The 27400-nt window shown below is 38.1% G+C and overlaps 1 protein-coding gene and 1 long non-coding RNA gene across 5 annotated transcripts in view; one reads left to right on the top strand and one right to left on the bottom strand.

Moving 5' to 3' along the window:
* LOC118549987 (uncharacterized) overlaps positions 1–11397 on the top strand; it is a 48481-nt gene extending 37084 nt beyond the window's left edge. Inside the window, exons 3-5 of the long non-coding RNA XR_013443836.1 lie at positions 6917–7057; positions 9892–9996; positions 10791–11397. This is a non-coding gene — a long non-coding RNA (uncharacterized LOC118549987). The remainder of the gene's footprint in view (positions 1–6916; positions 7058–9891; positions 9997–10790) is intronic.
* The window catches only part of NR6A1 (nuclear receptor subfamily 6 group A member 1), a 228274-nt gene that overhangs the window by 156418 nt on the left and 44456 nt on the right, over positions 1–27400 (bottom strand). The window lies entirely within an intron of this gene.

A 27400-nucleotide genomic window follows, 5' to 3' on the forward strand; every position in this document is an offset into this window, starting at 1 on the left:
CATCCCCTCAAAACTTTAATTAAGGGCAAGAGAAGGATTTAATAAGCAAAAACAGCACACAACTGTCTAAGGTCTGTACAACTCTTATCACATTCTACCTCCAATTACAGTTAATATGGTTAAGTTTTGACAGCTCTGTTAGAATGCGAGCTGTTTGAAAGCAACTATTGCCTCACTATTTCTATCCATGCATATGCTTATATAAATGTTTGTTAAATGCAAGTAAAAAGTCAGGTCTGGAGTCAGAGATCTGGGAGGAATCTTGGTTCAACTCCCTAACTAGCTATGTGACCACAGGCAAGTATCTGAGTTTCCGTTTTCTCATGTATAAAATGGGAGATAATAAGAACACTTACTTCATGGAGTTTTGAGATTCAACGAGATAATATATAAAGTGCTTTGTACCATTCCAAGCACACAGCAAACACTCAATATATGTAAACTACTATTATTATTTCACCCAAAACAAAACCTGTGCTAATTTACCTTGAAAAGTACTCATATTTCTCAGTCCAAAACAGAGAGGAAGAGCTAGGACCCTCAACTCTTGTTGGTATCTACCAGGTATGCAAGCGCTGCCTGTGTGGTCGCAGAGCTACCTGTTAGCTTCTCCATGAGCTCCTTCTAGTCTCTGAACCATAGCTTCTCATTGTAAAGAATCTCCCAGCTCTAGTATCAATGTTACCTATAATTATATGGGCCCTCAATCATTGGCTACTAAGAGAGATACCAGATCTCAAAGAACCAGTGTGGTAAAGAAGAGCCAGGAATCCAGGAGGGCCGAGGCAACTCTACCAAATGGAAACACTGATGGCTGCACTCAACATTCATTGCTGTCGGTGGGTTTGAATCTGAATCAACTCACTGATCAATGAATGCAAACTGCGGACCAAACAACCTAAGGGAAGCAAAAGCAGTCACCTGAGTGCATCAGCTACCATGCTGGGTGGGAGCTGCTGCTGTCTCCAACACACCAGCTAAAGCCTCTCTTGCTCTCTTTGATTCTAGTATGAAATAAGTACTCTAAGTTCCTAGTGCTTTACTTTTTCTTATTTTTAAAAAATGTTCTAGAGTAGGGGCGCCTGGGTGGCTCAGTCAGTTAAGCGTCTGCCTTTGGCCCAGGTCATGATCCCAGGGTCCTGGGATCGAGCCCCACGTCGGGCTCCCTGCTGAGCGGAGAGCCTGCTTCTCCCTCTCCCTCTGCCTGCCACTCTGCCTACTTGTGCTCTCTGTCAAATAAATAAAATCTTTAAAAAAAAAAAAATGTTCTAGAGTTAAAAGAAATGGTATTTTATAGGAAGAACAAACTGTATACCTTGACATCACACTGTATTAAAAAAACCAATGCTTTCATAATTTTCTAAATTAAAAAAATCACATACTCATTATTTAAAATTTAAATATTGAAATAAAGTAAAAATTAAATATCCCTTTCTTCATCATCTTCCATTTCCTCAATGGAAATCACCTATAAATATAAATAATAAGTTTAATAACTTGTTATAATCAATATAATAAACTTATTTATATTATCTAGTATTATTAAAATAATAAATATCATAAACTATACACTTATTTTATGTCCTCAGAGACCTTCATCCATGCACATACAAATGGATACATATCTATAATTTTGTGGGGCTTTTGAGAGGTGACTTAAACAAAAATGAGCTCATTTTATATTTATTGCTTTTTCACTCAGCTATACTAGACAGCAATTATAGACAGCATTCTGCAACAATCTTGCTATATTGTACTGGTTCTTTTAAATGACTACATAGTATGCCCCAGTATGAAGGCCCTGGTTATTATCATTCAAATGTACTTAATCTCTTTTGACCAAAACTATGAGGCTCATTCATTCTGACCTTTGCAAACCATGTCCCTCAAACAGGAGAAGAACCTAAATGAAATGGGAAATGCCCATCATTTTTCTAAACAAAATGTAAAATGTAGTACCAATTCTCTGACTTCTATAACATAAGATGAGATGAGCCACTGAATCTTTCATGATAATGATAGGAAAACAAACCTTGGTCACCAATAATTTAATCATACACTTAAGTCTGAGAGAAAAACAGATTCTCATAGCAAAAGTCAAATTAAATAAAGCAGTAGGAAAAGAGTCTTATCAAGTTAGCGTCCAAAACCAGGGATAAGAAGAAAGTAGAAGTACAGGTGTAGTGACACAAGAACTAAAAAGAAAATCAAAGCCAAGAGAAAATGCAAAAAAAATGACAAGAATTCAGGAGAAACAGAAGGTTCAGGCCAGTGTTTCCCAATCTGGTTGTATATCAGAATCATCTAGACTAGTTGCTTTAAAAAATGCAGATTCCTGAGTTCTACCCTAGACCTGATGTAGGGTCCTAGAATCTGTATTTTATTATACCAAGCATTCTAGGCATTATTTTTCTTTTTTAAAGATTTTATTTATGTGACAGAGAGAGACACAGCGAGAGAACGCAGTGGGAATGGGAGAGGGAGAAGCAGGATTCCTGCGGAGCAGGGAGCCCAATGTGGGGCTCGATCCCAGAACCCTGGGATCATGACCTGAGCCGAAGGCAGACACTTAACGACTGAGCCACCCAGGCGCCCCTCTAGGCATTATTTTTCAACCACCAATTAATTACTTCCAAATTTTCTGAAAACATTAGAAAAGAACGTCCAACACGTTCTTTGAAAAATGTATACCTGAACAAGCATGCCACTTATTTACTTACACAGGAGAATCAATAGTCTTTAAATATGCCAATAAAAAAATAACCCATTTCAGCCACCAAAATCCTATGGAGTTTCTCTTGGATAAAGCTAAATGCTACATGGACGCCTGAGTGGCTCAGTTGGTTGACCATCTGCCTTAGGCTCTGGTCATGATCACAGGGTTCCGGGATTGAGCCTCGCCCCCCACCCTTGTCAGGCTCCCTGCTCCGCGGGGAGCCTGCTTCTCCCTCTCCCTCAGGCGGCCACTACCCCTGCTTGTGCACTCTCTCTCTCTCTCTGTGTCAAATAAATAAATAAAATATTCTTTTTAAAAACCCAAACAACAAAAAACTAAATGCTACAGGAAGGGAAATAATTATGTGAGTTTAAGGGTATTTTTTGCAGCTAAGACTGTAAATAAATACACGCAATAGAGAAAACATGTGGCATGTATAGGGAACATAAGGAGAATGGTCCAGAGATTATGTTAGGGAGTCATGAGGAGCAGCACTGAAAAGGTAAAAGGACAAATTACAGAAGACCTTGTGAGCCAGGGAGAAATATTTAGAATTAGTGCAACAGGGAGCCACTTTAAGCGCTGAGCTCCAAAAAGAGACAATGAAACCAAGACTTTGAGAAGACTGACCAGGTATATGAAGCGGGAGGAAAGGAAGAGAGATGTGACAGAGACAAAAAGAGAGAGAAAGGAGAGAGAGAGAGAGAGAGAAATCTGTTGCACAAATGAGCTGAACTAAAACTGAGGCAGCAGGAGTGGAAAAAAATAGAAAGGATATCTCCAAAAGGCATTTTTGCTTTTGTTTTTGGTTGTTTTTTGTTTTTCAAAATAGATTTGTTTTCTTTTTTAGTACTATGTGGTCACTGAAAAAGTCATACAAAAGAGAGAAAATTAAAGTCCACTAGTTGGCCCCTTCCCATCATTCTGTTGCATGTATAATATCCTCCCAAATAGATATATCAGAGATGTTGAAAATACATGTATTTGTATTTAGAGGAAAATAGCACAAATTATACATATTGTTCTGAAACCTTTTTTCACTTAAAATATTGTGGCCATCTTTCCAGGTCAATAGACCGAATTGGCTCAAACAGAAAAGATAGGAAGGAGTCAAGAATGGTGCCTAACTTTCTTGACTAATTAGGAGCCTGGACTGCATTAAGAAATGAGCAATTTTACTTTATTTTTTTAAGATTTTATTTATTTATTTGACAGAGAAACACAGCGAGAGTGGAAACACAAGCAGGGGGGGTGGGAGAGGGGGAAGCAGGCTTTCCCACGGAGCAGGGAGCCCGATGCGGGGCTCGATCCCAGGACACTGGGATCATGACCTGAGCTGAAGGCAGACGCTTAACAACTGAGCCACCCAGGCGTCCCAAGAAATGAGCAATTTTAAAATGGAAAAAAGACAAGCTCATTTTTTGAACAGAGGATGCACATTTGTGATTTACAAGCATAAAGCTAAAAGTGAATGAGCTAAGTACAGAAAGAAAGATTTTTCTTTTATCGAACACAAATAGTTACTGGACACATACCATGTACCTGGACTGCAACTGAAGCCAGAAGATGTGAAGGGAACCAAGTACATAGTGAAAATGAAAAGTACGTAACAGACCAAATTCTAATGATCAAATAATTTCAAGTGTGAAAAGGTCTGCAAAAGGAAAATCAAGATACTATGGGAGCAAATAATAGAAGGAACCAATCCAGTCTTGAGGGTGAGAAAGGCCTGGGAAGTGACCTCAAGAAAGTGACATTTAAGTGAAGACTTGAAGGATAAATGTAATGACCTGGGTGAAAGAGGTGGGGTGAAGATTCTGAGCAAAGGGAACGAATGGCATACCTATAGGCCAAAGGCGCATAGTACTTGCACCAAACTGAAAATATGGCTGAAACACACAAAAGATAGAGAAGAGGTCTGGAAATGGGGCTGGATAAGGCAGGAATTTAAAAAGTTACTGACAGTCTTGGAGTGATAGTCACAGAAGAAAACAGATTTCTGGAAAGGTAGTGGTGAAGAGCTTGAGCTAAATAAGGGTAAAAATTCCAGCTACATGACTTATCAACTATGTAAACCTGGAAAAGTACTTACCTTTAAATCTGTTTCATCTGTAAATAGGAGATACGATAACAGTATTTGCTTCACAAGGCTACTTGTGAAGTAAGAATACAGGTAAATTATTTCACACAGAGCTTGACACAACAAAACACTAAAATGTGCGTACACAAACATGTACAAGCAGACACTGACTGATAGGAAGTAAAAAGCAGACTGAAGTTCAAACAGACTAGAAGCAAAAATGTTAACCATTGAAATCTTTAAGTTGTAGAATTAAAGGTGATTTTATGTTTATTATTTATAACTCATCTATGCCTTCCAAGTATTTAGCAATAAGCATAAACTATTTCAACAATTAAGAAAAATTATTTTTAAATGTCTTTTTTTTAAAGCAAAGATTTCTTTTAGATGCAAGATCTACCTATGTTTGGGTGAAAAGCAGATGGAAGAATCCACAGTGGAAAAGGAAGAAAAGATGGACTATTTTAATCAAGAAAGGGAACCTGTAGAAAGCACAGCTACAAGGATAGTAGAAAGTGACAGGCTCCAGGTCCATGTGGATGTGGTCACTTTGGAGGGCAGACACATCAGCCTCAGAGAATGAAAATGATGAAGGAAATTCCAGCCTACTTCTGTTCTCTCAGGCTGTATCTCAACAGGATCCAACTGGACCTTGTGATCCTGTATCTTGGCAAGGAGCCTGGCATGGAGTAGACACTCAGTAAATGTTTGTCAAATGAATTTCCTTATGATTTCTGGCACAGTTATATTTAAAACTCAGGAAGTGGTCTGCTCCTTGAACCAAGCACTGGATACCTTCAAACCATCTGTGCCATGAATCATAGTTCCAACCCAGGTATAATTTTAATAACCACCAGATATCAGATTTGTCCTTGATTACTATACTTGCTATAGAACCCCTGAACTTACACTTTAGTGTAACTTCCCCTCCTTTTCTTCAGACTAAATCTACTGAAAACATGTGCAATCAGTCAAAATCACATGCCCCTTCTGCTCCTGTTCCCAGTAAACAGTTGAGGCAAAACATAGAGTATAAAAGATGTAGTTTAGGATATGGAGTCAGAAAACTTGAATTTAAGTCCAATCCTGCCATAGTTGTGTGCTCTTGGACAAGTGAGTCACCCTGTAAACCCTCCTTCTCTGTAAAATGAGGACTAAGGATACCTCTCCTATCTCACAGGATTATTGTGAGGCCTCAGCAAAACAAACAAACAAAAAACAAAAACAAAAAAAAACAGTGAAAAGTACAGGACATAGCAATACAGCCCAAAGCATCCTAGTATGTGAGCCCACTCCATCCTCTTTCAGCAGACAAGATACCCTCATTCCTCAAATTCTCACCTACTTGTCAATCTGCAGCACATATTTGCAAGATGCCTAGCTGGGACTAATCTATAACCTGGGGCTGAAAGTAAGCATTTTTCTCTATATAAGTATCATCTGCCTAGACAGTCCATCAGAGCCACACTCCAAACAGTTGAGTCACTTCTCCCAAACAAGGAGAAAATTCTTTCTGATGGACTTTAGTGAGACAGGGCATAGGGTAAGTCTTTGGGAGCAGGGTGGGTCTAGGCCTCCAAGTGAAAGACTAATATGAGACATCACAAATCAACAGGACATCACCTGACAAACTTAAAACCATTTTATTAAAAAAAAAAACCCACAAAACACTTTTTTCCAAAAGTCTCCAACCAATCTTAGGTACTTTTTAGTTTTACAACTTTACTTAGATTTAATTTATATACCATACAATGGATCCATTGTAAATGCACAATTCAATGACCTTTATTCACTCATTTATAGAGTTGTGCAACTAAGACTGCAATCCAATTTTAGAATATTTTCATCACTCCAAAACTCCCCTTGAGCCTGTTTCCAATCAACTCTACTCCTACCTTTAGACCCAACCACTGATCTGTATTTTCTCTATAAATTTGCCTTTTCTAGATATTTCATATAAATGGAATCATATAATACATAGCCTTTTGAGTTTGATTTCTTTCATTCAGCATGTTTTTGAAGTTTATTCATGTTGTAGCATGTTAGTAGTTCATTCTTTTTTACTGTTGAATAGCATTCCATTATATGGATATTCCACATTTTGTTTATCCCTTTACCAGCTGATGGACACTTGGATTGTTTCCAGATTTTGGCTATTATAAATAATGCTGCTATAAACATTCATATACAAGTCTTTGTGTAGACATACATTTATATTCCTCCTGGATAGATACCTAGGAGTGAAACTGCTGCATCATATGGTAAGTTTCTATTTAACTTTTTTTAGAAACGGATTGGGGGAGGGGCAAAGGGAGAGGGAGAAAACTTAAGCAGGCTGTGGAGCACGACACAGGGCTTGATCTCACAGCCCAGAGATCATGACCTGAGCTGAAATTGAGAGTTGGATGCTTAACCGACTGAGTCACCCAGGCGCCCCTATGTGCAACTGTTTATCAAATTTCCAAACTGACTTCTAAAGTGACTGTACCATTTTACATTCTCATGGCAATGCACAAGGTTTCCAGTTCCTGTACATCCTTACCAACACATTTTTATAGTTGTTTTGACTACAGCCACTCCAGAGGGTATGCAGTAGAAATTCATTGTGATTTTAATTTGCATTTCCCTAATAACGAACGATCTTGAACACCTTTATGTGATAAAATGTCTGTTCAAGCCTTTTGTCTCATGTTTTTGATTCTTTCATTTATTTTTATTGTGATAAAATACACATAACACAAAATTTACCATTTTAAACATTTTTGAGTGTACAATTCAGTGGCATTAAATTCAAGACTGTGCAACTACCTATATACTTCCAGAATATTTTCAGAGTTTTATTTTTATTTTTTAAAGATTTTATTTTACTTATTTGACAAAGAGAGGCACAGCGAGAGAGGGAACACAAGCAGGGGGAGTGGGAAAGGGAGAAGCAGGCTTCCCAGCTTCCCACGGAGCAGGGAGCCCGATATGGGGCTCCATCCCAGGACCCTGGTATCATGACCTGAGCCCAAGGCAGATGCTTAACGACTGAGCCACCCAGGAGCCCCTTTTCACAATTTTAAACAAAAACTCTCTACCCATTAAACAGTAACTTCATTCCACACTTCCCCTAAGCAACCTATTCTTTAATCACTTCCCCTATTTTACTTTCTGTCTCTATGAATTTGCCTATTCTAATTATCACATGTAAGTGGAATCATGAAAAAAAATAACTTTTATTTAAAAAAATAATTTTAAAAACTATCGTCTTCTGAGTTGTAAGAGTTCTTTATATATTTTGGATACTTTTTTTTTTTTTTTTAAAGATTTTATTAGAGACAGCAAGAGAGGGAACACAAGCAGGGGGAGTGAGAGAGGGAGAAGCAGGCTTCCCACTGAGCAGGGAGCCCGATGCGGGGCTCGATCCCAGGACCCTGGGATCATGACCTGAGCCGAAGGCAGATGCTTAATGACTGAGCCACCCAGGCGCCCCTATTTTGGATACTCCTTTACCAGATAAGCAAATCTTTCTACAGCTTGTCTTTTCATTTTTTTAATAATGTCTTTTGAAATGCAAGTTTTACATTTTAATGAAACCAACTTACCAAATTTTTCTTTTATAGCTTGTGCCATTGGTGTCATGTCCTAGGAAGTTACTGCCTAACCCAAGGTCACAAAGATATTCTTCAGACATTTTGTGGTTTCAGATTTAGGTATATGATCCACTTTGGGTTAATTTTTGTGTCTAGTATAAATTAAGGGACTGAGTTTTTGGGTGGGTTTTTGTTTGTTCTGTTTTGTTTTTGCATGTAGATACCCAATTTCCCAGCATTATTTGTTGGAAAAAACTACCCTTTCCCCCCACTGAACTGTCTTGGCACCTGTGTCAAAAATCAACTTACCACATATGTAAGGATATATTTCTGAACTCTCAATCCTGTTCTAGTACCTACCCTTACACCAATATATCACCCTGTCTTGATTATTACTTTATAGTAATTTTTTAAGATTTTATTTATTTATTTGACAGAGAGACAGCGAGAGAGGGAACACAAGCAGGGGGAGTGGGAGAGGGAGAAGCAGGCTTCCTGCTGAGCAGAGAGCCCGATGCAGGGCTCGATCCCAGGACCCCGGGATCATGACCTGAGCCGAAGGCAGATGCCCAACGACCGAGCCACCCAGGCGCCCCACTTTATAGTAATTTTTGAAACCATGTAATGAAAGTCCTTCCAATGTTGTGCTTTCTCAAAATTGTATTGGCTATTCTACTTTAGGTCCTTTGCATTTCCACATAAATTATAGGATTAAATTTCTTCAAAGAAGTCAGTTGGGATTTTTTTTTTTTTTTAGAGAGATTACATTGAATCCATACATCAAATTGGGGATAATTGTCATTTTAACAACATTTAGACTTATAATCCATGAAGATAGAATGTCTCTCCATTTATTTAGGTCTTTTTAAACTTCTCTCAACAATATTTTACAGTTTTTAGTGTACAAATCTTGTTAATTCTTTTGTTAATTTATTCCTAAGTATGTTATTCTTTTGATGCCAATCATGAATGGAATTCTTTTTTACTTTCATTTCTAGATTGTTGCTAGTATACAAAAAAATTGATTTTTTCTGTATCTGTATCCTGTGACCTTGCTTAAACTCAGATCTATTTTTGTTTTTTTTTGTGAATCACTTAGGTAATTTAGATGCCTCCCCATCCTCACCCCATTGCACTAGGTAGAACACTCCAGTGAAGAAGTCGTAGGAGTAGACTTAAAAGTGGACATTCTTACCTACTTTGTTGCCAGTCTTAGGGGAAGAGCGTTCGTATTTCACCATTAAATATTACGTTAGCTTTAGCATTTTCACAGATGCCCTTTATCAAGGTACAGAAGTTGCCTACTCTTCCTGGTTTGTTGCGACATTTATCATGAATGAGTGTTGGATTACATCAAATGCTTTTTCTGTGTCTACTATCATGTGGGTTTTTGTTTTAAACCTTTTATTAATACGGTTTATTACAGGACAGCAAACTATGACCTGTGAGCTAGCTATTTTGTTTTACTGAAACAGAGGCACATCCACTTATTTACATATTGTCTATGGCTGTTTTTGCAGTACAACAGGAGAGCTGAGTAGTTTCAACAGAAACTGTAATGGTCCGAAAGCCTAAAATATTTACCAACTAGCCTTTTTCTCTAAGAGAACATCTGCTGATCCCTGGTATGTTACATTGGTTTATACATACTAATCCAACCTTGCATGCCCGGGATAACACCCAATTGATCATGATATATAATCCATTTTTCTATGTTGTTAAATTTGGTTTCCTAATATTTTATTAAAGATTATGGTGTCCGTATTCATAAAGGATATTGGTCTGCAGTTTTCTTATGGTATCTTTGTCTGGCTTTGTTAACAGGGTAATAGTGTCCTCATAGAATGAGTTGGGAAGTGTTCCTCCCTCCTCTACTTTCTAAAAGAGTTTGTGAAGGATTAGTTTCAGTGCTTCTTTAAATGTTTGATAGAATTCACCAATGAAGCCACTTGGCCTGGGCTCCTCTTTGCAGTAATATTTTTAATTACTGATTCAATTCTTTAATTTTTATAGGTCTATTCATATATTCTATTTCCTCTTGAAGCTGGTTTTAATAATTCGTGCCTTAGGCATTTGTGTCTAGGAATTTGTCCACTCCATTTAAGTTGTCTAATTTGTTGAGAGAAAGTTGTTCATGATTTTCCTTTACAATCCTTTTAACTTCTTTCGAGTGACCTCCTTGCTAAACTCAATTAGTTCCACTTGTTTCTAATATGTTGTAAATATGAGATTATATCATTTATGTAAAAAGTTTTAATTCTTTAATAATTTTATTTACAAAAATAACTGTCCCCTATGTCATAGTTTGTTGACCTCTTGTACCATGCCATGTTAATAAAATATATTTTTTTTAAATCCCAAAATGATCATCTTGCTTCGGGTTTGGTTTCTTATCTAGTTTCTTTCTTTTTTTTTTAAGACTTACTTGAGAGAAGGGGGAGAGGCAGAGGGAGATGAAGAGAGAAACTTAAGCAGACTCCACAGATCCCACCACCCCAACATCAGGAACATCTTTATCTAGTTTCTTAAGGTGGAAGCCTAGATTAACGCTTGAGACCTTTTTTCTTTCCTAATATAGTTATAAACTTAAAAGTTATGAATTTTCTTCTAAGCGCTGTTTTAGCTGCATTCCGTGAAATATATTTTCATTTTCATTTAGTCCAAAATATATTTAAATATATGTATATATTTGCCTTAGGATTTCTTCTTTGACCTATGGGTTATTTATAAGTATGCTATTTAATTTCAAATATTTGGAGATATCCTAGATTTCTTCCTGTTATAGATCTCTAATTCTGTTGTGGTCATAAAACATACCTTGTAAGATTTCAATCCTTAAAAATAATTGAGACTTATTTTATGGCCCAGAATATTCTTAGAGACTGTTCCATGTGCCCTTAAAAAAATGTATATTCTGCACAGAGTATTCAATAAATATGAGTTGGTTGCCAGTGTTAAGTCTTCTGTAACCTTGCTAATTTTCTGTCTAGTTCTTCTATCAATTATTGAGAGTCGGGTATTAAAATCTGTAACTATTATTGTTGAATTTTTTATTTCTCTTAATTGCTGTCAGTTTTTGTTTCATGTATTCTGGTGCTGTTGTTAGGTATATTTTTATAATGGTTATATTTTCCTCACCTTGATCCTTTTATCCTTATGAAATGTCCCTCTCTCTAGTAATATTTCTTAAAGTATATTTTATCTGTTATTAATATAGTCACTCCAGCTCTCCTATGGTTACTGTTTGTATGATCTATTTTTTTAGCATCTTTTTATTTTCAACTATTTGTCTTTAAATCTAAAGTATGTCTCTTATTGACAGCATAGAGTTGCATCTTGCCTTTTTATCCAGGTTGATAATCCCTACACCTTTTGAATAGGCAGTTAGTCCATCTACATTTGATATAATTATTGACATGTTTGGATTTATGTATGCCATTTTGCTCTTTTTATTTTATTATTTTTTTAAGATTTTATTTATTTGACAGAGAGAGACACAGCTAGAGAGGGAACACAAGCAGGGGGAGTGGGAGAGGGAGAAGCAGGCTTCCTGTGGAACAGGGAGCCCGATGTGGGGCTCTGTGGGGCTGATCCCAGGACCCTGGGATCATGACCTGAGCCGAAGGCAGACGCTTAAGGACTGAGCCACCCAGGCGCCCCTTGCTGTTTTTATTTCATGTCTTTGTCTTTAGCCTCTATTTCTCCATTACTATCTTTCTGTGTGTGAAAAATTTCTGGTATATATACCATTTTAATCCCTCTGTTGACTTTTTCACAATTATTTTTTGTTATATTCTTTGTGGTTGCTCCAGGCATCACAAATCTTTCACTTATCACAATCTAGCTTAACTCCAGGAAATACAGAAACCTGCTCCAATATATTTTCTATTCCATCTCTCTCTTTTTTTTTTTAAGATTTTATTTATTTGGGGCGCCTGGGTGGCTCAGTTGTTGGGCGTCTGCCTTCGGCTCAGGTCATGATCCCAGAGTCCTGGGATCGAGCCCCGCATTGGGCTCCCTGCTCCGCGGGAGGCCTGCTTCTACTTCTCCCACTCCCCCTGATTGTGTTCCCTCTCTCGCTGTGTCTCTCTCTGTCAAATGAATAAATAAATCTTAAAAAAAAAAAAAGATTTTATTTATTTGAAAGAGAGAGTATGAGAGAGCACAAGCAGGGGAAGCAGCAGAGGAAGAGGGAGAAGCAGGCTCCCTGCTGAATAGGGAGCCCAATGCGGGGCTCAATCCCAGGACATGACCTGAGCCCAAGGCAGCCACTTAACCAACTAAGCCACCCAGACGCCCTTCCTATTCCATCTCTTTTATATATGTGTTATAAACTCAACAATACAGTATTATAATTATTGCTTTAGACAATCTTGTCATTTTAAAAATTAAAAGAATAATATAAAAATATAGTTGTATTTAATATACACTTACCATTTCCAATGTTCATTTCTTCTTATGGATTTGAGTGACCATTGCTGTCACTTCCTTTAGTATTTTAAGGCAGGTCCCGCTATCAACAAATCCTCTGCTTTTTTTATGTGGGAATGTCTTTATTTTGCCTTCATTTTTGAAGAAGAGTTTTGCTAGATAAAGAAATCTTGGTTAATGTTTTTTTTTCCTTTCCACATGTTAACTACGTCATCCCACTGCCTTCAGAACTCCTTGCTTCTGATAAGAAGTCAGCCGTAAATCCTATTGTTATTCCCTTGTATGTGATGAATCATTTTGTTCTTGCTGTTTTCAAGGACAGTCTCCTTGGGAAGATTTTGGCCTCTATTTTTTCTAGTATTTTCTGCTCTTCTCTCACTCCTTTCTTTTTATATATGTATATTCTTAGGTATACATTTGATGTTGTCCCACAGATCTCAGAGGCTCTGTTCATTATTCAGCATTTTTCTGTTCGTCATAGTAATTTTTATTGACGTGCCTACAAGTTCACCAATTCTTTCTTCTGCCATCTTAAATCTGCTGTTGAGTCCAGCCTAGTTAATTTTTCATTTCAGTTACTATAATTTTCAAATCAAGCACTTTCATTTTCTCTTAAAATTTCTCTTCGAGATTCTTTATTCATTCATTGTCATCATAGTTTCCTTTAATCCTTTTAGCATGATTCCCTTTATTTCACTGAAATATCTCTAATAGGGGCTTTGAAGTCTTTGTGTGCCAGATCCAACATCTGGTATCACTAGAGAGTTTCTACTGATTTTTTTTTCCTGAGTATGGATTACACTTCAATTTTTTGCATGTATTTTAACTTTTTTGTTGAATACTGAACACATAAAGTAAGGTACTACTCACAACTCTAGATTCTGAGTTTTTCTCAGCTAAGGTTTTGTGATGGTGGTGGGTTTTTATTTTTACTAACTTTCCAGGAATAAATCTGTGAAATGTGTCTCTCCTACAATGTGTGGTACCTCAGGATTTTTTCCCTTGTTTTTATTTTGAAGCCTGGCTTCTAAGGGTCGCCCCTCTAGCTGCATAACTTACTGGCTGGTCAGAGGCAGTGCTCACCTTGAGCCCTTTTATTCCCTGCTGATCGATCTGTGGTTGGGATGGGGAGTATACTCTCACTTCAGGCCTTCAAGTCTACTATAATTTTTACCTACTGCTGGGCTTTCTCACACATCCTTTGCACTGGCCAAAAATGGGTAGATGGCTTGGGCTTGCACTGTTTCTACTATGCATGAAGCCTCCACGCAACCCAGGATACATGGAGAGCTTATCAAACTTCCTGTAGTTGCCTCACCTCCCAGAGTTCTCTGTTAAAGCCCTGTCTAGTCTTGCTGCTCCACTGTTTGCCCCAAACAGGACTGTAACTTTAGGCTAGTAAAGTTGCTTGGCTCTCCTTATTTCACTCGCCACCAAGATCATCACTTTTAATTGATAATATTCCAAATCAAGTGAGCCCCCTCCCACAGGAGTAATAAAGCTGCTCGTTTTCATAGCCTACCTCACCCGAGTAGAACTACTACACTATCAGGGCTAAAAAAAGGGAGCAATCCTGGGTAAGATCACAAACTTGTGTTTTATACAAAATTCAGTGGTTTTCATGAATAAACACTTCTCAACTTGTTATAAGCCTGTAATTGTTTCTGACAGTTTTTTCCAGCTTTATAGTTGCTTATTGGGGGCAGGATTTGTTGACCTACTCACTTACTCATGCCAGAAATGAATCTCCTCAGACATGTTTTTATAAATCTCTTAAGTAATAAAATCCCAGGCTTGGTAAAGCCAAACAGTCTGAAATCAAATCTGTTTTCCTGGAATTAGACCCAAGTGCCATAATACCTAAACTGCTCAAATACAACTCAATTCAAAAATATACATACGACTAAAAACTTCCCTGGGGAAGGCAGAGGAATAAAGTTACTCTAGAATATTGGTATTATTTTCAATTCCAGAAGACAATAATACAAAAATTTGAATATCAGGTAGTTATTTTCAGTTCCCACCTCCCAAAAGCCCTAACTATTGGAGTCACTAGTACTCTGTACATGTATATACAATCTGAACAATCCTAAAGCCAATCATGGCTAGGATAGGAGTACACAGACAGCCTCAGATCTTGTCACCAGGTAGGTACTCAAACAGGTCTTATACAAAGAAGGACACTGAGTGCTACAGCTGGCCCTGGCCACTGCAATTAAGCCCATAGCATGCCTGGGTGTGTCTATCTCATGGGTCCCTTGCTCACTAGCCTGGGCTTAACTCTTGGCCCCTCTGGTCATTACCATCCCAAGGCCTAAAACTCCTGAGTCTTAATACTTGTACTCCCAGCCAGTAACTGGTTAGTTTGAAATTATTCTACTTGCCAAACTTTAGGCATCACCTAATGCCTGGATTCTCACTTCATTTGCCAGTTCCGCATGCCTTCCCACTCCAGGGCTGACAAATAATTCCTAATCAACCATGCCCCTGAATTTGCCCTACCTATACACTGTCCCTCAATGCCAGACTTAATGGTGAATTTTCACAACCTCCAACCTGCCCGCTACCTGACTGAAGTTATGTCAGATAATCTGTCTACTCTATTCATATTCTCCTTAAAATGTATCTCTACCATCTACTGTAGTCAATGGGCTACAGCCCCGACAAGACAAATGGACACCTAACCCAAGCTGGGCTTATCCTCTTTCCTGAGCATTTAAAATCTGAGCACAAATGCTTCAGTTAGCCTGTGTTGAGCATGGGTGCTGGAAAGACACGGCAAGGCAGGGCAGAGACAGCCATTTTCCATCCTGGATACAGAAGCAGAGATCAGTTTGAAGGAGAAAAGAAAATAGGAAGCAGAGGCACCAGAAAAGCAGAAATAAGATTCCATATGACCACGGAGAGATGGGAAAGAAATTCTGGTCTTAACCCTTTATGAAATTCAAAAGAATGCTCCGTCCTTTAAGCCTCAAGAGAAACCCTGTACTTTCCACCAATGTCCCCATTTTAAACTAGCTTAAGAGGGAGGGGAGGGGAGGGTATTCTGTTCCTTGCAACTGAACTACTCAACACCTCTGGTTTTTCCCTGGCTACCAGTCTATATTTCCCAGAAACCCACATCACTCACACTCTGGTTAGACCAGTTACTTCTCCACCACACAGCTCCTTCTGTTCAACCCATGTCTTTTTGGCTATACCAAGATTCTTTACAAACCCCTAAGATTAGATCCTATTCTTTAAGCTCTGGAGTTTTCTTTGGCAATGAGAGGTAGTGTGATCCTCACCTTTTAGCCTCAGCTTCTCACCTAGGAGCCACCACCTACTTCATAAGGTTGTGACAGGAATTATATAAGGTGAGAATAAAGTCTTTGTCACATCATCTGACACATGGCAAGCCCCACTAAAGGTAGTTTCTTTCAGTATTACATGAATTAAACTTGTACATTCTGAACATTAGGTAAAAATTATTTCACTAATATTTAAGATCTGAAAGACACCAAGTATATCAAGAAGACTAATCAAAAGTAATTTCTGCTGGGTAGTATTCTTTTCACATGATAGCACTTTAATACACAACTTGTGAGCAGCCATACCAACTTCCCAATCAACATCTATTTCTCCCAAACTTGTTTCTAGTCCCATTGTATTTCTGAAGTTTTGAAAATGACCCTGTGCTCTTTCACCTGCATTTGTAGGATCTTTTTTAATAATTTACCAATGCTGCTTATGAGATTTGTTTGCTTACTGATATTTTTACCAGTTTGTTTGGGGAAAAACAAAAAAACAAAAAACCAAAGGTCAGAGATTGAAACTAAGTGGTCAAAAATCACATTTATTAAACTTATGTGAAGAGATTATATTTTTAGTGAATTATAGTCAAGGGCCAAAATTAACATTACTATTAGGAAAGGGTATAAGGCATTTTAATTTGAAGTTTTTGTCTAACAAAACCTCTAACAGAAAAAGAGAAAGGGACAGAGACTAAATATTACAATTAAGGTTATTTTGATAAAAATTACATTTAGGGCTTGGCTTTTACTGCATCTTATAATTATGTTGACAGATTCCTGGACAAATGAGGTGCTAAATAATCCAGACGCTAAACAAATCAACAAAAGTCCCAGCACAAAAATCATTACATAAAGGATTTTATTTCCTTCTCAATTATACAGATCTACTCCATTCAACATAGGGAAAAACAATTCCTAGAAAAATCATTTGGTTTTAGACTCACATAACAAATAATAATTGTCAACAGGAGTGATCACATAATGAGGAGTAATTCTATCAACAGTATTAGAGCTATTATTATAAACATCTGTGCATACACAATGACCACATACATACATAGACACAATGGTCAGATTTTGCTTTAAGTCTCAGAAGAACACTCTTATTCTATTTCATACCTAGTTCCAGAGGCCCATTGCACTGAGCCTCCTTCTAGCTAGCCTGTGGCTATTTTTCTACCTTCTCCTCTTCCTTCCCAATCTTTTAGCCCCAGGATTCTCAAGATTGGAACTTAAAGATCCTCTTGGTGAATTAATCCAACATTCATTCACCGTATGAGTGGCTGATGTTCAACTATTTCTACTTATGAATAAAGGCTATTTTAAGTAAACTGTTGACCATTAACAAAATTCTGTGTTTACGCACTAAAATTAAAAAAAGACTCTTCAGTATTCCATTAAGAAGCCTGGCTGCTACAAAATGGGTGACAATGTTGCAAAAACCCTACTGCAAATAAACATATAAAATCAGTTGGAAATCTTGCAGTTCTCAGAACTCCATTATCACTGTTGAAATAATTAGTGGTAGTTTTCAATTGCTGCTATTCTTGCTTTTTAATCTTCAGTTATGGCTCATTCAGCGGTGTCATTTTCAAAGATTTACTTATTTGAGAGAGAGAGAGAGCACATGTGTATGCACAGGAGGGGCAGAGGGAGAGAATCTCAAGCAGACTCCCCCAAGCACGAAGCCTGACTCACGACCCATGAGACCCATGAGATGACGACCTGAGCCAAAACCAAGAGTCAGGCGTTCAACCGACTGAGCCACCCTAGCAACGTCATTTTCAAATCAGTTTGATACATGTTGTGTACGACGATGGGTATTGCATCAACAGTATCCTTATTTTAAATTTTCCAGTGATTAGACTTTGATGTGTTCATGTCATGTTTCAAACAGGAGTCCTACCTCAATTGTTAAAGCACATTTATCATCCTTACCCTAAATTTATTTGTACATAATAGTCCATTTCCAATACAAAACAGGAACATTCAGGTTAAGTAGGTAATGGGGTTCTGCCTAAGTTGGCTGAGGTCAAAAAAGCTAGCATCACTGCTATAACCAAGCAAGCTGCTCTAGGATGCCAGGTCACATTACTTCCAGCCTAGTAGTCCTCCCAAACTTCTTCTCTAAACTACCTCAAGGACCATTAGAAACTCACCCCATATATTCTGAGCCCCATATATTTTGCCCAAGATTTCTTGGAATCTCATATCCCCTTAATGGACTTTCTTCCTTCATCATTATCTTTATTTCCTTGTCCAGGAAGATCTCTGTTCTCCCAATTTCCATTTTTATAAGAAAAATCCACACCTTAAACTATAACATTCATAAAAAGTCCTCCTTTTTTAATGCCCAAGGAAAGGAGTCTTAGACTCAAAGGACAGCATGGAGCCATTAATGCCTCTTCCTCCATTTTCCTGTAGATTTTCAACTCTCGGATATAAGTGCACATCCTTCTTGTCCCCACTCCCCAAACTCAGATCCCTTTGCATTAATGGTTCGCTTTATCACCTTACTCCTCTAAGCCCCCAATATTCAACTGGATAGCCACTGAATAGGCCAAGATTTTGAAGTCTGAGAGGAAAGAAAGGGAGGCAGCAAAATGGATTCTGACATATTTTAGAGTTTTCGTGCATGCTTTTACAATGAGCTAAAGACTCATTCCTTCTCTCAGATTCTGAGGTTTAGCTGTATTACTTTTCACAAAATCTTGGTTTTCTGTTAATTATGAATTTTACAAGCATTTTCTTCTATTTTTCAGTCTGATTCTTTGTTCTTGGCTCTTCAGTTAGGGCCTGTTGCCACCTTGTGGACTAAGTGGGAATAAATGCCAGTGCACTACCACAGGTTCTCCTCTGTAAGACCACTAGATGGGGACTTCAAGTCTGAAGGAAGAGACTTCCCAAACCAATCTAGAAAACCAGTTAGTTGGTTATGACTACACAAAAAATAGATTCACACAAATAAAATAAAAAGGAATATGTCCAAAATAATGAGTTAAATAAATATCTTTTGGAGGTAGTGGCCTGAGGTTAAGAACCTCTTAACCCAGGCATTGACTCTTAGCAAACTAGGAATACAAGGGAACTTCCTCACACTGATAAAGGGCATCTACAAAAAATGCATAGCTTCCTGATTTCAAAACTTACTACAAAGCTACTGTAACCAAAACAGTGTGGTACTGGCATAAAAAGAGATAATACAGACAAAACAATGGACAGAGCCCTGAAATAAACTCTCACATATATGGTCAATGATTTTCAACAAGGTTTTCAAAATCATTCAATGGGGAAGTGACAATCCTTTCAAAAAATAGTGATGGCAAAGTTGAACATCCACATGCAAAAGAATTAAATGTGGACCTTACACCATATACTCAAAAATTACCTCAAAGCACATCTAAATGTAAGACCTAAAAGCATAAAACTTTTAGAGGAAACACAGGGAAAAGCTTAATGATGTTGGATTTGCCAATGACACCAAGGGCACAGGCAACAAAAGAAAAAAAAGCTGTACTACATCAAAATTAAAAATTGTATATAAAAGGACACAATCAACAAAGTAAAAAGGCAATCCATGGAATGGGAGAAATTATTTGCAAATCATTTATCTGATAAAGGGCTAATATCCAGAATAGATAAAGAACTCATAACTTACAAGGAGTGCCTGGGTGGCTCAGTCAGTTAAGCATCTGACTCTTGATTTCGGCTGTGCACTGGGCATGGAGCCTGTTTAAGATTCTCTCTCCTTCTCCCTCTGTTCCTCCCCCCAAAAACAAAACAAAACAAAACACTCTTACAGCTCAAAAGAACAACAAAACTTGTTTAAAAATGAAAAGACTTAAATAGGCTTTTCTCAAAAGAAGTTATACATGTATCTATACATGTGCCAACAGGCACATGAAAAGACGTTCAACATCATTACTCATGGGGGAAATGCAAATCAAAACCACAGTGAGGTATCACCTCACACCCATATGGATGGCTACTATCAAAAACACAGAAAATAGGGCGCCTGGGTGGCTCAGTTGGTTAAGCGACTGCCTTCGGCTCAGGTCACGATCCTGGAGTCCCAGGATTGAGTCCCGCATCGGGCTCCCTGCTCAGTGGGGAGACTGCTTCTCCCTCTGACCCTCCCCCCTCTCGTGCTCTATCTCATTCGCTCTCTCAAATAAATAAATAAAATCTTAAAAAAAAAACACACACAGAAAATAAGTATTAGTGACAATGTAGAAAAATTAGAACTGTTCTTCACTGTTAGTGGGAATGTAAAATGACACAGCCACTGTAAAAAACAGTATGGTGGCTCTTCAGAAAATTAAAAATAGAATTACCTTATGTTCCAGCAACTCCAGTGTTGGGTATATACCCCAAAAAATTGAAAATAAGGACTTAAAAGATATCTGCACATTCATATTTGCAGCAGCTTTATTCACAATAGCCAAAAGGTGTAAGTGACCCAAGTATCCATCAACAGATGAATGGATAGACAAAATGTAGTATATATATACAACGGACTATTTATTCAGCCTTAAAAAGAAATTCTGACACATGCTACAACATGGATGAACCTCGGAAACATTATGCTAAGTACAAGAAGCCACACATGGAGCACGTGGGTGGCTCAGTCGGTTAAGCATCTGCCTTCAGCTCGGGTCATGATCTCAGGGTCCTGGGATCGAGCCCCGAGTCGGACTCCCTGCTCATCAGAGAGTCTGTTTCTCCCTCTCCCTCTGCCCCCTCCCCCTGCTCACGCTCTCTCTCTCTCAAATAAGTAAATAAAATCTTAAAAAAAAAAAAAGCAGCAGCAACCAGCCACACACAACAGGGCAAATACTATGATTCAGCTTATATAAGATACCTAAAATAGTCAAATTCACAAGAGACAGAAAGTAGAATGGTGGTTGCCAGAGCCTAGGGGAATGGGCAACTATTATTAATGGGTACAGGGTTTCAGTGTTACAAGATGAAAGAATTCTGTGGATGGACGGTGCTGATGGCTACACAACAATATGGATATACTTAATGGCACTAAACTGTACATTTAAAACATGGTTAAGATGGTAAATGTTATGTGTATTTTATCACAATTTTTAAATCTAAAAGAAAACGAATCTAAAAGAAAACGAATCTAAAAGAATCTATGGCTAACAACATACTTGAGAGTGAAATACTGAACTCTTTCCCCTAAGATCAAAAACAAAACAAGAATGTCATTCTCACCACTTTTATCTACTATATTAGACTGGAAATCTTAGCCAATGCAATATAGTAATAAAAATAAACAAAACTCATAAACATCAAAAGGGAAGAAGCAGAATTGCCTTTATTCAAAGATATACACATAAAAAGTCCCAAGGAATTTATTTTTAAAGTTACTAGAACTGGGAAACAAACTTAACAATGTTATATGATACAAATTTGATATACAAAAATCAATAGCTTTTCTATACTAGCAACAAACAATGGGAAAACAACATTTTAAAATAATACCATTGACCTTTCAAAAACTTGATGAGAAAAAACAAATAAGTTCTAAATATGTGAAAAGATACACTAAATTCATAGAAGACTCAGTTCTAAAATGACAACTCTCCCCAGATTGATAGGATCAATACAACCCAATCAAAATCTCAGGAGGCTTCTTTGTTTAAAAAAGAAAAAATTGACAAACTGATTCTAAAATCTTTAGGGAAATGAAAAACAAAACAAAACACCGTAGAATAGCCAAAATAACCTGAACAACTTTAAGGGAAAATGGAGTTGGAACACTAACACTGCCTGATTTCGAGACTGATTATAAAGCAATGTTATTCAAGATACTGCAGTACTGGTAAAAAGACAGATTAATGGAGGAGAATACAATCTATAAATAGACTCATAAATATCAAATTATTTTTCAGCATGAGCAACAAAAATTCAATGAGGAAACTCTTTTCAACAAATGGTGCTAAAACAAATGAATATTCATATAGAAAGACTTGGACTTCTATCACATACCATACAAAATTTTAATTTGAGATGGGTTATAGACATAAATGTAAAAACTAAAAAGTTTCTAGTAGAAAACACAGAACACCGCCTTTGCAACCTCAGGTTACGCCAAGATTTCTTAGAACATGGAAAGCATTAACGATAAAAGAAAAAATTAATAAATTAGACTTCCTAGAAATGTAAAACTTCTGCTAATCAAAAAAGCATATTCATGAAGTAGAACAGAAAGCCACAGATTGAGAGAAAATATTCAAACCACATATTTGATGAAGGACTTGTATCCTAATTTAAAAAAACACAACTCAATAATAGGACAGAGAACATGATTTTGTTTTAATAGTCAAAAGACTTTGAATAGACACTTTTTTTTTTTAAGATTGTATTTATTTGAGAGAGGGAGAGAGAGCATATAAGCGGGAGGAGGGGCAGAGGGAGAGGAAGAAGCAGACTCCCCGCTGAGCAGGGAGCCTGACTCAGCCGATCCCAGGACCCCCAGGACCCGGAGACCAAAGATCTGAGCCAAAGGCAGATGCTTAACCACTTAACCAACTGAGCCACCCAGGCACCCGTGAATAGACACTTCGTATCTAAAAGGTGATATACGAATGGCCAATAAGAGCATGAAAAGGTGATCTACATAATTAGTCATTAGGGAAATGCAAACTAATGGGGCATCTGGGTGGCTCAGTACGTTAAGTGTCTGACTCTTGGTTTTGGCTCAGGTCATGATCTCATGGATCATGGGATCAAGCCCACATCAGGCTCCACGCTCAGCAGAGAGTCTACTCGGAAGAGTCTCTCCCTCTGCCCCTCTCCCAACTCGTGCTTACTCTCTCTCTCAAATAAATAAATCTTTAAAAAAAAAAAATATCGGGGCGCCTGGGTGGCTCAGTTGGTTAAGCGACTGCCTTCAGCTCAGGTCATGATCCTGGAGTCCCAGGATCCAGTTCCGCATTGGGCTCCCTGCTCAGCGGGGGGTCTGCTTCTTCCTCTGACCCTACCCCCTCTCATGTGCTCTCTCTCTCTCTTAAATAAATAAATCTTAAAAAAAAAAAAAAAATCAATCCATTACATGCCCACTAGAATGACTAAAATTTAAAAGTTAACAACACCAAATGCTTACAAAGATGTGGAACAACTAGAACTCCTACACTACTGGAACTGTAAAATATACTAACAATTTGGAAAACTGGCAATTTCATAAAGCTTAACATACATCTACCATATGATCCAACAATTCCTAGATATATGTCTAATAGAAATAAAAGCATATAGCCACAAAAAACCTTGTATAAGAGTTTTCACAACTGCTTTATTCATAATAGCCAAAAACTAGAAACAGCCCAGGTTATCAACAGGTGTTATAGATAAACTGTGATATAGTCAATGAAATACTACGTAGCAATAAAAAGAAATAAACTACTAAAACCTGGAATAACATGGGTAAGTCTCAACCGTTATGCTGTAAAACACTAGAGACAAAAGAGCACCTGTTGTAGGATTCCATTCATATGACATTTTAGAACAGGCAAAACCAATCTATCACATGACAGAGATCAGAAGTTAATGCTTCTTGGAGTAGAACAGTACAATTGACTGAGAAAAAAGCATAAGGCAATTTTCTGAAGGGATGACAATGTTCTGTATCTTGACAGAACATGGATTACAAGGGCGCATGCATTTGTAAAAAGTGCTTGAACCTTATACTTAATGTCTATGCATTTCACTGTATGTAAATCATGCCATTATTTTAAAAAGATAAAAAGTACATTGTTTCTGTAATCACACAAGCTCCAGCTCTGCCAGTTACCAGCTGTGTGGCCTTGGCCAAGTGTTAAATTGTCAGTTTCTTCATCTGTAAAATGGAGGGAACAAGAGTTGAAAACATCATAAGAACTGCAAGAATAAATGAGATAATGTTTTAAAACCATTAGCATACAGTAAATGCTCACTGAATATTACCCAAAAAAGTTAGAAACCCTTCCTAATGTATTTCAGTAAAGAAACATAGAGGATTGGCTAGAGCAGCTAGATGCTGGAGAACTCACCTATATATTACCTCACTTATTTTTTTAAAACAACCCCTAACAGGGATAATTACTGTTCTATGGATAAAGAAACTGGTCACTCAGCAAAGAAGTGGCAAAAGTCAAGATGCAAACTCTCACTCATGTTTTTTCCACTGTACCATACTATCTTCCATTAAGGTCATTTCCAGCAATGTAACCCTGCAACTGCCAAGACAACACAATCAAATGAGAAGCGATTAAGGATCCCTTTATTCTCGATAGTATGGTATGCCAATCCTGATGCTGAAAAGCAGGTCAATTTTGATAGCTTAACTGTGAATGGAGGGAGACCTGCAAGTAGAAGCCTGAAAACACTGCTCTAGGCTTTTACCCTGTACTCAGGCTTCGAGATGGTTCCTGCTACTTGAGGATACTGATTCCCTTTCCTTAGAGCAATTTCAAGATAAGAGAATTCTGAATGTAAAAATCTGTGATCTAAGGTGGGAAACTAGAACATGAGTAGCTCAATTTGGTAGCGGTGGCACAGTTGCTTAAGCGTTAAGACTCTTGGTTTTGGCTCAGGTTGTGATCTCAGGGTCATCAGATCCAGCCCTGGTTGGGCTCCATGCTCAGCTCGGAATCTGCTTGACTTTTTCCCTCTCCCTCTGCTCCTCCCCCACATGCTCACTTGCTCTCAATCTAAAATAAATAAATCTTTAAGAATATAAAATAATATAAAATAAAGTAAAATAAAATAAAATACAAATCTTTTGGGATGCCTGGGTGGCTCAGTGGGTTAATTTAAGCATACAACTCTTTTTCGGCTCAAGTTATGATCTCAGGATCGTGAGATTGAGCCCCACGTTGGGCTCCACACTGGGTCATGATCCTGCTTAAGATTCTCTCTCTCCCGGGCGCCTGGGTGGCTCAGTCGTTGGGCGTCTGCCTTCGGCTCAGGTCATGATCCCAGGATCCTGGGATCGAGCCCCGCATCGGGCTCCCCGCTCAGCGGGAAGACTGCTTCTTCCTCTCCCACTGCCCCCTGCTTGTGTTCCCTCTCTCGCTGTCTCTCTCTCTGTCAAATAAATAAATAAAATCTTTAAAAAAAAAAAAAAAGATTCTCTCTCTCCCTCTCCCTCTGCCCCACCTCTCCCCATGCATGCACTCTCTCAAAAAATAAAATATGTATTTTTTTAATAAAAGAGCTTTGTTAAAAATTAAAATAATGAAAGTTGCCCTATGATCCCATTTGGCCAAAGATACTCTACTGTTAACAAACAGTTCAGTGTATCCTTCCAGACTAAAATCTGCCTTTTCCTTAGCAATTCTATAATAGTCCTCCATTGCATGGATAATCACAATCCATTAAACTAGTAGTCCTCTATTAAACTTTGAGCTGTTTCCAATTTTTTTGCTATTATAATTGCTGAAAGGAATATATTTTGACTATACATTTTGCATACCTGTCATTTCTTACAGGATAAAGACTGAGACGTGAATTGCTACATCTGTAATTTTTATTTTATTTTTTAAAGATTTTATTTATTTGAGAGAGACACAGTGGGAGAGGGAGAAGCAGGCTCCCCGCCGAGCAGGGAGTCTGATGTGGGGCTCGATCCCAGGACCCTGGGATCATGACCTGAGCCAAAGGCAGATGCTCAACAACTGAGCCACCCAGGCACCCCTACATCTGTAATTTTTAATTTTTAAATTTTAAACCACTAAATCTGCAAAAGTAAACCTGCACATTTTCAGCTTTGACAGATATTATTAGATTATATTCATAATAGCTCCCATTTTCCCACACCTTCATCTGCACTGACAATGACTATTCTTTAGTACAGGAGCTACAAACTCCATTGCCTACAGAAGATGCAGGAGACATAATTGGATGGAGCCCATTTGGATCTGTGACAAACCTGAGAGTGCATGTTCACATCAAGAGGGCAGCCACTATTCTGTTCCAGTCAACAGATGTCATGTAGAAATCTAGTTCCAATTTATCAAGAAGGCCAAAACTCCAAATTTTTATGAAGATCTTGCAGGTTTTAAATGTTGACAACTAAAATGTTTTATTTAGGGGCGCCTGGATGGCTCAGTCAGTTAAGCGGCTGCCTTGGGCTCAGGTCTTGATCCCAGGGTCCTGGGATTGAGCCCCACATCGGGCTCCCTGCTCCAAGGGGAGCCTGCTTCTCCCTCTCCCTCTGCCTGCTGCTCCCCCTGCTTGTGCTCTGTGTCAAATAAATAATCTAAAAAAAAAAAAAAATAATAAAATGTTTTATTTAAATATTTGGTTAGTCAAACAAAATACATCCAAAGGCCAGACTACATTTAGCACATGGAATTTTGTGCTGAGATGAAAAAGATATAACATTGTATTCTCACCTTTTTAAACGATTATTTATTTGGCAGAGAGAGAGAGAGAGAGCGCGCACACAAGTAGGGGGAGTGGCAGGCAGAGGGAGAGGGAGAAGTAGGCTCCCTGACGAGCAGGGAGCCTGACTTGGGGGATCCCAGTACCCTGGGATCATGACCTGAGCCGAAGGCAGACGCTTAACCATCTGAGGCACCCAGGCGCCCCACGTATTTTCACTTTGAATCTTATTATTCATGCAGTTTGTTTTCCTATGCTAACCAACAGAGGATGTATTTATTTAATTTTGGTTCATAGTAACTGTCAGCACCCTTCAAAGGAAGATGCTTGTCTTTTTTTTTTTTTCCAGATCCACACCTACAACAAATATTAGACGACAAAAAAAAAAAAGATATGTACCTTCAGGTATTGAGGCTAAAAAGTGTCATCTTAGTTGATCAAAGTGTGGCCAGAAAAGGTGTATGAAGACTCTTGGGACTGAGTTGCTATACTCTCCCCAGCGTAATTAGTGCACCACAAGAATTTTAGAGAAAATACTAATTTATAAAACTACATATAACTCTTGAAGAAGATGGCTTTAATAATCTAGTGTTTCAGGGGCGCCTGGGTGGCTCAGTCATTAAGCATCTGCCTTCGGCTCAGGTCATGATCTCAGGGTCCTGGGATCAAGCCCCACATTGGGCTTCCTGCTCAGCGGGAAGCCTGCTTCTCCCTCTCCCACTCCCCCTGCTTGTGTTCCCTCCCTCTCTCGCTGTGTCTCTCTCTGTCAAATGAATAAATAAAATCTTTAAAAAAAAAAAAATAATAATCTAGTGTTTCCCTCTACTACCTGATATATTTGCTTAACAGCAAATTTTCTGATGAGGTATCAAAAAGGAAGAGAAGAATTCCCACACATCTCCCTTATTATCATACTTGGAATTGTAAC

The sequence above is a fragment of the Halichoerus grypus genome, chromosome 14 (genome assembly GCF_964656455.1).
Source record: "Halichoerus grypus chromosome 14, mHalGry1.hap1.1, whole genome shotgun sequence".
In the NCBI taxonomy this organism is placed as follows: Eukaryota; Metazoa; Chordata; class Mammalia; order Carnivora; family Phocidae; genus Halichoerus; species Halichoerus grypus.